This window comes from Telopea speciosissima, chromosome 10, assembly GCF_018873765.1.
Source record: "Telopea speciosissima isolate NSW1024214 ecotype Mountain lineage chromosome 10, Tspe_v1, whole genome shotgun sequence".
NCBI lineage: Eukaryota > Viridiplantae > Streptophyta > Magnoliopsida > Proteales > Proteaceae > Telopea > Telopea speciosissima.
The window spans coordinates 35,683,792-35,695,180 of record NC_057925.1 but is presented as its reverse complement, the minus strand read 5'-3'; the positions used below and the strand labels follow the sequence as shown (position 1 = coordinate 35,695,180).

At 42.6% G+C, this 11,389-nt stretch overlaps 1 pseudogene; it reads left to right on the top strand.

Annotated features, from left to right (window-relative positions):
* Positions 1-479: 479 nt before the first annotated feature.
* Positions 480-10,602, top strand: LOC122643512 (annotated as a pseudogene).
* The last annotated feature ends 787 nt before the right edge of the window (positions 10,603-11,389 follow it).

The following is an 11,389-nucleotide window of genomic DNA, read 5'->3' as shown; positions in this document are numbered from 1 at the left end:
CAACTGAGGGAGACCGGGACATACCCAAACTATTGCCACTTTAGGCACCATCAGAGGATAAAGTCCGGGTTTGTAAGGCCATCAAAAGATAAAGTTCAAAAGAAAAATCACAAAGGTGCAACCATCGAAGGAAGAATGGTAGATGCACTTGAAGTTATAACACAACGCCATCCCCCATATAAGAAGGTGCCTTAGACTGTGCCACAACAGAACAAGAAACTCCAAGTCAGAACAATGGACGCCACGGCCCAGAACAAAGATAACAAGAGAGGACCCCATGGTGTCTGTAGAAACAGGAAGACACAAAGATATACAACTCGATGATGAAGGAGCCACCCTTATAAAGCAAAAAGGATGGCTGAGATTAAAAAGTATACGATGGCCTAGATAGAAGAACAAGACTTGTACCTGAGAAGATTACAAAAGGAATAACTGTCCAATTAAACGTGACAATTCCCCATTGGAGGCATCCGGGTACGATGCCTCGAATGCCACAAATAGCAACACCTTCTAATAGAGGCATTGTTGAAGATTCATTGAGGAGGGCGGCAACTCCGCGTGAAGTGCCAGGCTTCCCCAAGATTCAACGAATGGGTAATCATAAGAGTAAGGACAGGGAATAAGAACCATTACTCACACCCTAAGGACGTAACAGACATGCTTCATGTTATGAGGTAGTTACAAACTACACTACAAAAACCAACCTTCGGACTGGAAAGCACCACAAGGAGGTGAACGATTCAAGCAAGCTCAACAAAGGAGCACCCAAATCTCAAAATAGGTTCAGAAAAGAACCTGGAGGCATTACATACTACAAAATAGCAAGGCATGAGATAACAGGAAGCGAGCCAAAATTTGTTCTACTCCAACACACCCAAAACAAAATCTGTTGGAGTGAGGGCCTTTATGTTATACCATATAATGGCTACCCAATGATAACACAACACGTGGTATCGGTAAAGCCAGTCAGCTGGGTTATCAGGTAAAGAAATACCCGCCCAAGATCCGTAGTTGAGAAACCCAGAGGTCTCCTCAAAGAAGCAAGAAGAAATTGACACATACATCAGGATAATCAGCCTATCAAAGGCAACTCTATACTCCCTAACACATCACCTTTCACTAGGGGTGGCCGCTCTACTGGGGGCCTTGGCACATCAACGACCATCAAAGGTGGCGATCCAGTGAAGGAAGCCACTCCCCACACCTCCATTGCATTTATGAGCATTTAATGATGCCCATCAAAAGAAGCTCCTACGCCTATAGGAGACCTTCCTTGATAAAGCATTTTCCACATGGGACTCTCCACATCTGAGACAGAGTACCACTCCACCTCCTCACGATAGGAGGGCACCAAAAGTGGTAACATCAGGAGCTCTACATTGCCACAACAGCCAAGGGATCAACCTTATAAATGGGAAGGTAACACCCCACAAAAAGAGGGAGATCGAACTCTTGAAACTCTTACTGTTTCATCTATTTGCTAGAGAGACCTAACTTAGGCATCATAGAGTCCCTTGATGACACCCCACCGACACTTATCTCCCTTGTCAGCTTCAACGATGAAGAACAGTGGAGGCACAATGGTGGGTTTGCTTCTTTCGCTTAAAAGAAGAATCAAGGAAGACGAAGATTAAGAGTCCAAAAGAAAAGGAGGGCTTTTATGGGTTTAAGGCCCCTAAGTAATAGGGATCATGATTGTTTCCTAGGGAAATGGTGAAAAGACAAACGGGGGTTTTAGAAGAGAGAATGTCGATGAAACATGTGTCCCGAATGACATGTTTAAGGGTGCTACGTCATTTCGAGTATGGCTCTTTGCAGAGATATTTTTTGGGTTTTAGACCTACGCTGGCACAATCTCCAAGGACTTAATAACTTCGTCCATGAAGACTAAGAGGGGCATTGTTTAGACCCTAATTTTGCTCGACCTCAGCTATGGCTTAAAAAGAGTGCGGTCTAAACAAAAGAGCATGGAATTGGTCGGTACATGATAGGCCAAGCTAAGCTATAATCGGTCATGACAAATGATCGATCATGATAGATGTGACTCATCGCATCGGATTTGGATTGGTCAAGAGATTGACAATCGCGGCAGTTATGATGGATCAAGGAGTTGCAACTAACCGTAACATTTCGTGAAGGTGGCCATGACCGATTGAGGAGTTATAATCGACCATTGGAACCAACCAGAGGAATATCCAGTGGATATAAATAGGAGAATAAACAATAAGTGCAAGACCTTTTGATCAATCCAAAAAATTGCACTTTTATCTTTTCTTAGTTTTTAGAATGGTGTAGCTTTAAGGTGTTGTTGCTTTACCAACACACATCTTACTTTGTATTGTGAGCCACTCCATTACAGCGATCCAGAACAAGTTTCCAATCATCATTTCCAAGTGGCTTTTATCTCGTCTATCTCCTCTTTGTTCCCTTGTGTAGAAATGTCCTTGGATTACCAAGGCAGGAGTAGAATCTGTCATCGCCTAGAGCAAATCAGAATAGTTTTCCCTTGGTTAGCAACGGTCTTTAGACCGAAGTAATATTTGGGGAAACACTATGCTACCCCGAGTAAGGTAGTGGATGTTTACAGTCCTCATGAGTGGGCTGATTGGCTGAGTAAATTGTCCTACCGTAACATCCATTGGCATTACAAGTGGTGGGAGGAGAGTAACCCTATGATGAGTTCTTCAAGACTCAACTATGTTCGCCTGATGGGGTTAACTCATTCCTTGTTTTACTTGCGGACTTGAATTCTTTGTCAATATGTATTCTACAAGAAGTTCCTGAAGATGTCGATCGGTCCATGTGTTGATTGGTTTCACACTCATGTGAAACAGCTAGAGATGCCTCATCGTCGGAATTCGAGGGTGTGGACTCGGGGAGGAGAAGAGCAGTTAAGATCAAAGAAGCGGATGATAACTGTAAGGATGACAAGGATGATGCAGAAATCCTCAAGGCACAGATTGCTAAGCTTCGAACACATCTGGACAAGACGACTAAAGATTAGGACTTTGAATAGGGTTGCATTTACTTTTAATGCTTTCAATATATAATAGTATGATATATATATATATATATATATATATATATATATATATATATATATATATATATATCATACTATTATATAAAAGCACGTTGTGACAAATCTTTCAGTTACCTATTCTACCCTTCATTCTTATCTAAAATTCCATTCTTCAATTCTTAATCTTTATGTCATTCTTTCTTATAATTTCATAATCTTAAGTACCCTTAGTATTAATTATTATTATTTTTAATTAGTGAAAAATCTTCAATTACCATCCTTCATTGTTATTTAAAATTTCAATTATAAGTCATTCCTTTTTATAATTTCATAATCTTAGGTATCCTTACCATTTTTTATAATAATTTTTTTTTTGATAACTCTATATTGACTCCTCCTATTGATTTCTCCACTTATCAAATCTCTCTCAAAAACATCTTTCTCCTAAAATGTTCTTTTTACTTTCCCTTCTTATTACTCTCCCTCTCCACGATCTTCCCTCTCCCAATCTCAGTCCCTCTCACATCTCAAAGCCCCTTCTTATTACTCTCCCTCTCGACGAAACATCTTGGCCGGAAAGATTTCTCAACCCTTTGCTTCTCCTTTGCCACCAGTCGTAGATGATGACGGTAAAGAGAACAGTGCACACTTGTCTCAGCCTCGATCGCGCAAGCAAACCAAGAAGGCGAAGGAATCCAAGCAATCATTTGAGAAGGAGTTGCAAGAAATTCAAGGAAAGCTTGAGCAGATGCGCCTTGAGAAGGAGAAGACTGAAGAGCTCTTGAAAGTCAGAGACGAGATGTTGAAGCAGAAAGAGGAAGAACTTGAAAACCGTGGAAGAGAGCAGGAGAAGCTGCAGTTGGAGTTGAAGAAGATACAGAAATTGAAGGAGTTCAAACCCACGGTGGTACGCCCTGCTGATTGCCATTTTTATTTTTTCTGGGTTAATTTTAGTTTCCTCTTGATCTTGATTTCAGATTTGATCTTTACTCCTATCTCTGTTTATTTCATGTAGAGCTTTCCCCTGGTTCAATCTCTGAGAGAAAGGAGCAAGAAAAGAAAGTTAAGAGAAAGAAGAAGGCGGGCCCTGTCATCAAAAAGCCATCTCCAGCTTATGTCCTCTGGTGCAGAGACCAATGGAACGAGGTAAACACGGGGAAGAAATAGCTTCACATATTTAGCAATTTCCTGCTTGATTTCTCCTGAAATTGTTCTCCGGGGATGTTGATACAGGTAAAGAAAGAGAACCCACAGTCAGAGTTCAAAGAAATCTCAAACATATTGGGATCGAAATGGAAGAACCTCAGCCCAGAAGTGAAGAAGCCCTACGAGGAAAAATACCAGGCTGACAAAGAAGCATACCTACAGATCATTGGAAAAGAGAAGCGTGAAAATGAAGCAATGAAGCTTTTTGAGGAGGAACAGAAGCAGAAGACAGCAATGGAGTTACTTGAACAGTATGTCCAGTTCAAACAGGTTAGAGTAAGCCAAACCTGGATTATATATTGCACCGTTTGTGATAGCTTCTGAAAAACTGAACGCATGCTAAATTTGTCCAACAGGAAGTAGAAAAAGAGACCAAGAAGACAAGGTAAACCCTGATAGATCAATGACTCCTATCTTTGCTCTTTCCTATCTGGTAAGACATTTGCTTACAATTTCCTTTCTACCCATCAGCAGGAAAGAAAAGGACCCTCTTAAGCAAAAGCAGCCTCTATCAACTTTCTTCCTATTCTCAAAGGAGCGACGTGCTGCCCTGCTTCAAGATAACATTAATATTTTGGAGGTATATGACTAGCCCATCATCCTGTTAGATTCATTTTTTTTGGGTTTTTCTTCACTGACCTCATTGCCATTGTTAATGTTTGGCAGATTGCCAAGCTTGCAGGAGAGGAATGGAAGAACATGGCAGAAGAACAGTGTGGACCATATGAAGAGGTTCATTTCATCCTTGAGATCGATTTGCCATGACTTGTTTGAGCCGGTTTCTCATCCTTGATAGATGATTTTCTTTAAAATTTATGAACCTGGCAGATGGTAAAAAAGCAGAAGGAAGAGTATCTGAGGGAAATGGAGATATACAAACAGAAAAAGGATGAGAAAGCTGCAAGCCTTCATAAGGAAGAGGAGGAGGAGATGAAAATTCAGAAACAGGAGGCCTTACAATTGCTCAAAAAGAAAGAGATGGCAGAAAATATAATCAAGGTTTATTTCCTCAGTCTATTCATATATGATCTGTGAAATTTTGTTCATGAAGCTTCCCGGCTGATCAATTGTTGGTCTTTTTACTAACAGAAAACAAAAGAGGACCACCCGAAAAAGAAGAAGCAGAAGGAAGAACAGAATTCAGACCCCAAAAGGCCAAAGAAGCCAGCTTCTTCATTCTTTCTTTTCAGGTATTTGACAGAGGTCAATTTAATTTTTAAGTAAGTATCTTGTTAACTTCAATGAGGTGTTCTTATTTTGTGGCCACAGCAAAGAAATGAGGAAGGAACTTCTGCTGGAAAGACCAGGCATCAGCTACTCCACTCTTAATACTCTGATTTCAGTAAAATGGAAGGTATAGTCAGGATAGATGTGATTGGATATGGTTTCTTTCTATTGGAATGGAGATATGATATTATTGCCTTAACCTTCAAAGATTACAAGAGTGTACATATATATAGGAGAGGTGAGAGGAATCCACAAGATTGGAAACTCAATCACCTTTACCATATAGAGAGAGATGTGATTGAAAGAATATTGGGATTGAGAGAGATTGCATGCAATAATAGAAAGCTAGCTAATGGTAAGATAGGATTGCATGGGATTGCATGTAATGATGGTAAGAGCCAAGATGGTAAGTGCCAAGATGGTAAGTGCCAAGATGGAAAGCTGTTATGACTAATACACCCCCTCAAGATGAAGATTTGAGAGATCTAATCTTCAGCTTGTCCCGAAGGAAAGAAAAACGTGTCGTTCCTAGCCCCTTAGTCATAATGTCCGCAATCTGGTCTTTTGTGGAAATAAATCGGACCTGGAGTTCCTTGTTGGCAACTTTATTACGCATAAAATGGAAGTCGATCTCGATGTGCTTGGTGCGGGCATGAAAGACCGGATTGGCGGAGAGATAAGTAGCCCCGATGTTGTCGCACCATAACATCGGGGCCTGGGTCGTGGACAGACCGAGCTCGCCAAACAGAGACTGGAGCCAAGTCAGCTCGGCACAGGCATCAGCAAGTGCTTTATATTCTGACTCAGTGGATGACCGGGCAACTGTCTTCTGTTTCTTCGAGGCCCAAGAGATTAGATTCGGGCCCATGTAGATTGCATATCCACCTGTAGATTTTTTATCATCACCGTCACCCGCCCAATCAGCATCAGTACACGCCTGAAGATTCTGAGAAGAAGATTTTGTGATGCGAAGGCCATATTTAATAGTGTGCTTGAGATACTGGAGAATCCTTTTTACCATGGACCAATGGTCTTCAGTTGGGTCGTGCATGAATTGACACACCCGGTTCACTGAGAAGGCTACATCAGGATGGGTGAGGGTAATATACGGAAGTGCACCAACGATAGACCTGTATTGAGTCGGATCTGAGTACGCGACACCCCCTGTAGAGGAGGCTTTAATGGTAGTGGCCATCGGTGTGAGAATTGGTTTGCAGTCAGCCATGCCAGCCCGCTGTAATAGATCGGTATTGTAACAGGTTTGAGACAGAATAACCCCATCTGGCTGATATGTGGCCTCAATACCCAGAAAGAAATTCAAGCGACCAAGGTCCTTGATGGAGAACTCCGAAGCAAGCTGTTGGAGTAGAGCAGTGATGTGGGCAGGTTGATTCCCTATAACCAGTATGTCATCTACATAAAGCAAGACATAAGTTACCAGTCCCAAGTAAAAACTGAGAAAGACGGCTGAACCAAGCCCGGGGGGCCTGCTTAAGCCCATATAAAGACTTGTGCAACTTGCAGACGTGGTGAGGCCGATTGGAATCTTCAAAACCCTGGGGCTGTGTCATGTAAACTTCTTCATTAAGAATGCCATTAAGGAAGGCATTTTTGAACCATCTAGTTGACTAACGGCCCAGCCAATGGAAGTAGCCATTGTGAGAACGGTCTGAATTGTTGTGGGCTTTATAACTGGGCTAAAGGTTTCATCATAATCGAGGTCGTGCTACTGGTGAAACCCTTTAGCAACAAGTCGGGCCTTATACCGCTCAACCGTGCCATCTGTCTTCCGCTTGATCCTGTATACCCATTTACAGCCAACCACATTGACATTAGTAGGAGGTGGGACTAAAGACCAAGTGCCATTCCGTAATAGGGTTGCAAACTCTTTTGACATGGCCAATCTCCACGCATGCTCCTTAGCAGACTGAGTATAACAAGTAGGTTCAATAAGGTGAGGTGGTGATGCTGGGGAAGGGGTAATAAGGGTGTATAAGGCAGTGGAGGGGTCATTATAGATGTCACTTAGAAGGCGTGTACGGCGTGGGGGGGTGGTTAGAGGGGTTGAAGTTGATGGTGGGGACGGGCTAGGGGAGGGAGTTGGGGAGGCCACGTTGGATGGTGGTTGAGGGGTAGGAGGTGGTTATGGTGTGTTGGGTGGTGGCGTGGGAGTGGGAGGGGGTGGGTCTGGAAAAATGGTGAGGGGAAGGGAAACCCAAGATGAGGGTGAACACGCAGGGGGGGGGGATGGGGTGCTGGCTGCTTCCCGAAAGGGAAAGCCAGATTCATCAAACCTGACATGACGAGCGATGTAAATTTACCCAGACTCAATATGCATACATCGGCAGCCATGGTGATGGTAACTATACCCTAGGAAGACACAAGGAGCAGACCTTGGATCCATTTTATGACTATTGTAGGGTCGATGAAAGGGGAAGCAAAGACACCCAAAAACCTTAAGAAAATTGTAATCAGGTGTATGATTTGAGACTAATTGAAAAGGGGAAACATTGCCAATGGTAGAAGGCATCCGATTGATGAGGTACACTACCGTTTCAAGGGCATAATCCCAATAAGCCTGTGGGACCAAACCTTAAGAGAGTGAGCCCAGTTTCAGCAATATGGCAATTGCGCCTTTCGACAGTGCCCTGTTGTTCATGAGTATGAGGGCAGGATATACGATGATGGATGCCAAGAGAGACAAAATAGGAGGTGAGGGAGCGGTACTCCCCTCCCCAATCAGTTTGGACATTTTTTATTTTTCTAGAAAATTGCCGCTCAACAAGGGCTTGAAATTGCTTGAAAATAGGAAACGCATCAGATTTAACTTTCAACGGATAAAACCAAATAAACCTAGTAAAATCATCCACAAAAGTAATAAAATAGCGATGTCCAAGAGAAGAAATGGTAGGGGATGGTCCCCAAATGTCACTGAATATCAAATCAAGAGGAAAACTGCTACGATTATTTGTTTCACGAAGAGAGCACAAGTGAGGCGATGAAGGAAGCTTGATGTCACGAAGCATGAGTCGAAGAGAACGATCATTGGGATGGCCAAGCCGTTGATGCCAACGATCATAAGATGCAAGATGTGCAAGATGGATTGACGGAGGAGGGGGCTGGATCGACGGCAAGTAGTAGAGACCATTGTGACTAGGTCCCGTAAGCAGAATTTGATTGGACGTTGAATCCTTCACATGGAAATAAGAGGCATGAAATTCAAAAAACACGTTATTGTCAGAAGCAAATTTCTTGACAGAAAGCAAAGTAGTGAGAGATGGAACATGCAAAATATTAGAAAGAACTAAAGAACGAGACTGGGAAGGGAGAGAAGAAGACCCAACATGTGAGATAGGGACATAATTACCATCACCAACCATAAGACTATTCTTACTACTGTACGGAGCATAAGAGGACAAAGATTGCAGATCAGGTGTTGCATGATGTGTAGCACTAGTATCGGGAAGCCAATGGTGAAGGCTGGTTGGGGTAGGTGGCGGTGGGGGTTGGTGGTAAAGAGGGTGGGTCGGTTGAGGGTAAGGAGGCTGATTTGGTGGAGGGTAATGGGGTTGATTTGGTTGGTGAGGGTATTGCATGGGTGGATTGGGTAGTAATGGTGGTTGATTTGCAGTCAGATAGGCGGAAGGTTGGGTATATGACTGATTGGTAGAGGGAAAAGTAGGTTGTGTGGGTTGGCCAAGTGGTTTGTTGCGATAATAGCACGTTGGGGCTTGGTGATTGGTTCGACCACAGATTGTACAAGGACTGTGAGCGTAAGCGTTGGAACGCCCAAACCCACTAGGGCCAGTTGGAGTACCACGGCCTCCCTTACCAGGACCACGACCAGTGGGAGAGCCACGGCCGTAAGAGTGAGAGGGAGGGCCACGAGACTGTTGAGATGTAATGTTGGCAGTAGCATTGGCAGTCGGATCTATCACGGCTTGGTGAGAAGCAATAAGATACTGACGGCTGAGGAGCAGCCCATGAAGTTCAGTGTATGAGATTGGTTCTTTGCGATCCATCACTGCAGAGACCACAGATTCAAACTCAGGACGAAGAGCACGAAATATGTGTATGTTTAAATCCTCCATGGGGAGGGGCTTTCCTGTAGCACTGAGTTCATCAGAGAGGGCCTTGGCCCAATGGAGAAACGGAGTGACATTCTCCTCGGGTTTTTGGACAAGGTTCTGGAGGGCCACATTAAGAGAAAGAATGTGGGTGGTAGAAGCAGAGCTGAATGTTGCATGAAGAGCATCCCATATTTCCTTACTGGTTTCACGCCCAACGGCGAGGGGCATTGCATCATCAGAGAGGGAGGAGATGATAATACTCATTATGGAGGCATCCTTTTCACGCCAGGCATCAATTTTGGTTGCATCGGAAGGACATGGATTAGAGCCATCAACATAGCCATAGAATCGTTGGACTTTGAGGTAAGGAAGTATCTGAGTCTTCCAATAGACATAGTTTTTGGGAGTTAACTTATGAGTAAGGATCTCACAAAGGGAAGGCTTGTGAGAGGGGGAGGAGGGAGGAGAGGCCAAGGCCAAAACAATTCGTTGGAGAGGGAGGGAGGATCGAATTTTGCTCTTTGGAGCTTAATGCTCTGATACCATATTGGAATGGAAATATGATATTATTGCCTTAACCTTCAAAGATTACAAGAGTGTACATATATATAGGAGAGGTGAGAGGAATCCATAAGATTGGAAACTCAATCACCTTTACCATATAGAGAGAGATGTGATTGAAAGAATATTGGGATTGAGAGAGATTGCATGCAATAATAGAAAGCTAGCTAATGGTAAGATAGGATTGCATGGGATTGCATGTAATGATGGTAAGAGCCAAGATGGTAAGTGCCAAGATGGAAAGCTGTTATGACTGATACTTTCCATGCTTTACATTCTGCATTTTTTATTGATAATGTGGATTGTGTAACACAGGAGGTGAATGAAGCGGATAAACAGCTTTGGAATGTTAAAGCAGCAGAAGCAATGGAGGCTTACAAGAAGGAGATGGAAGAATACAATCAATCTAATGTGATAATAGCTAGCAACAACCCTAAGCCCTAAACACCCCAAGATTTCTGTTCATGTTCAAGTAGTTCTGTTGAACAGCTGCATGACCCCTCTACTGGTGGGGGCTTATCTTTTATGCTAACCTAAAAGTATATTTGTATTTGAAAGGTGGAGGGCAGTGTAATTTTGTTTTACAAGATGTAATTGCGATTTCAAAAGAATCACTTTTTCCAATTCAGATTTCCTCTAAAAATCTATAGATCGACCAGTGCCTTATTTTGATGTATAAAATAAATGAGGCAGTGAGTGAATTCAACTTTCATATCTGAAAATTTCCAAGAAGTGGTAACCCTTTTCCATAAAATACATGAGGCCTACCATAAAATGCAATATAACAAGCTCTACCATAAAATGCAAGCAAGCAGCTTGAACAAACAGGCCTTGGTGGTGCAACCCTTTTCCATTCTATTTGAAAGTGCCACATAGAGATTGAATCTCATAGTGGAGAGTGGTTGGCTTTCATAGCCCTAGCTTTTCAAACAGTGGGGTTCTTCTTTAATTTAAGACCACATCATCTTGATATAAGAAGACTCTACCGAAAGAGAGAGTCATTGAGTTGGTTCTTCTTTCTTCCTATCTGTCATATTTTTGTCTCTTTCCTTCATCATATCTAAATCAAAATACGTAGGAAATAACCAAACCAATTCAGGCAATCAATAAAAATGGTAACGCGCCTTCCCTAACAAGAAGAGAGAATCGCTGCATGCCAATTGCCACATTAATTCTGATAGGCTTCATGTTGACGATCCTGTTCTTGTCTTCTTCTTTCTAAGATATAGTAATGAGTGTGACTAAATGAGTGAAAGAAAAGATAGAATGAAATTCATCTCTACAGTTTTGGGACTACGTGTGC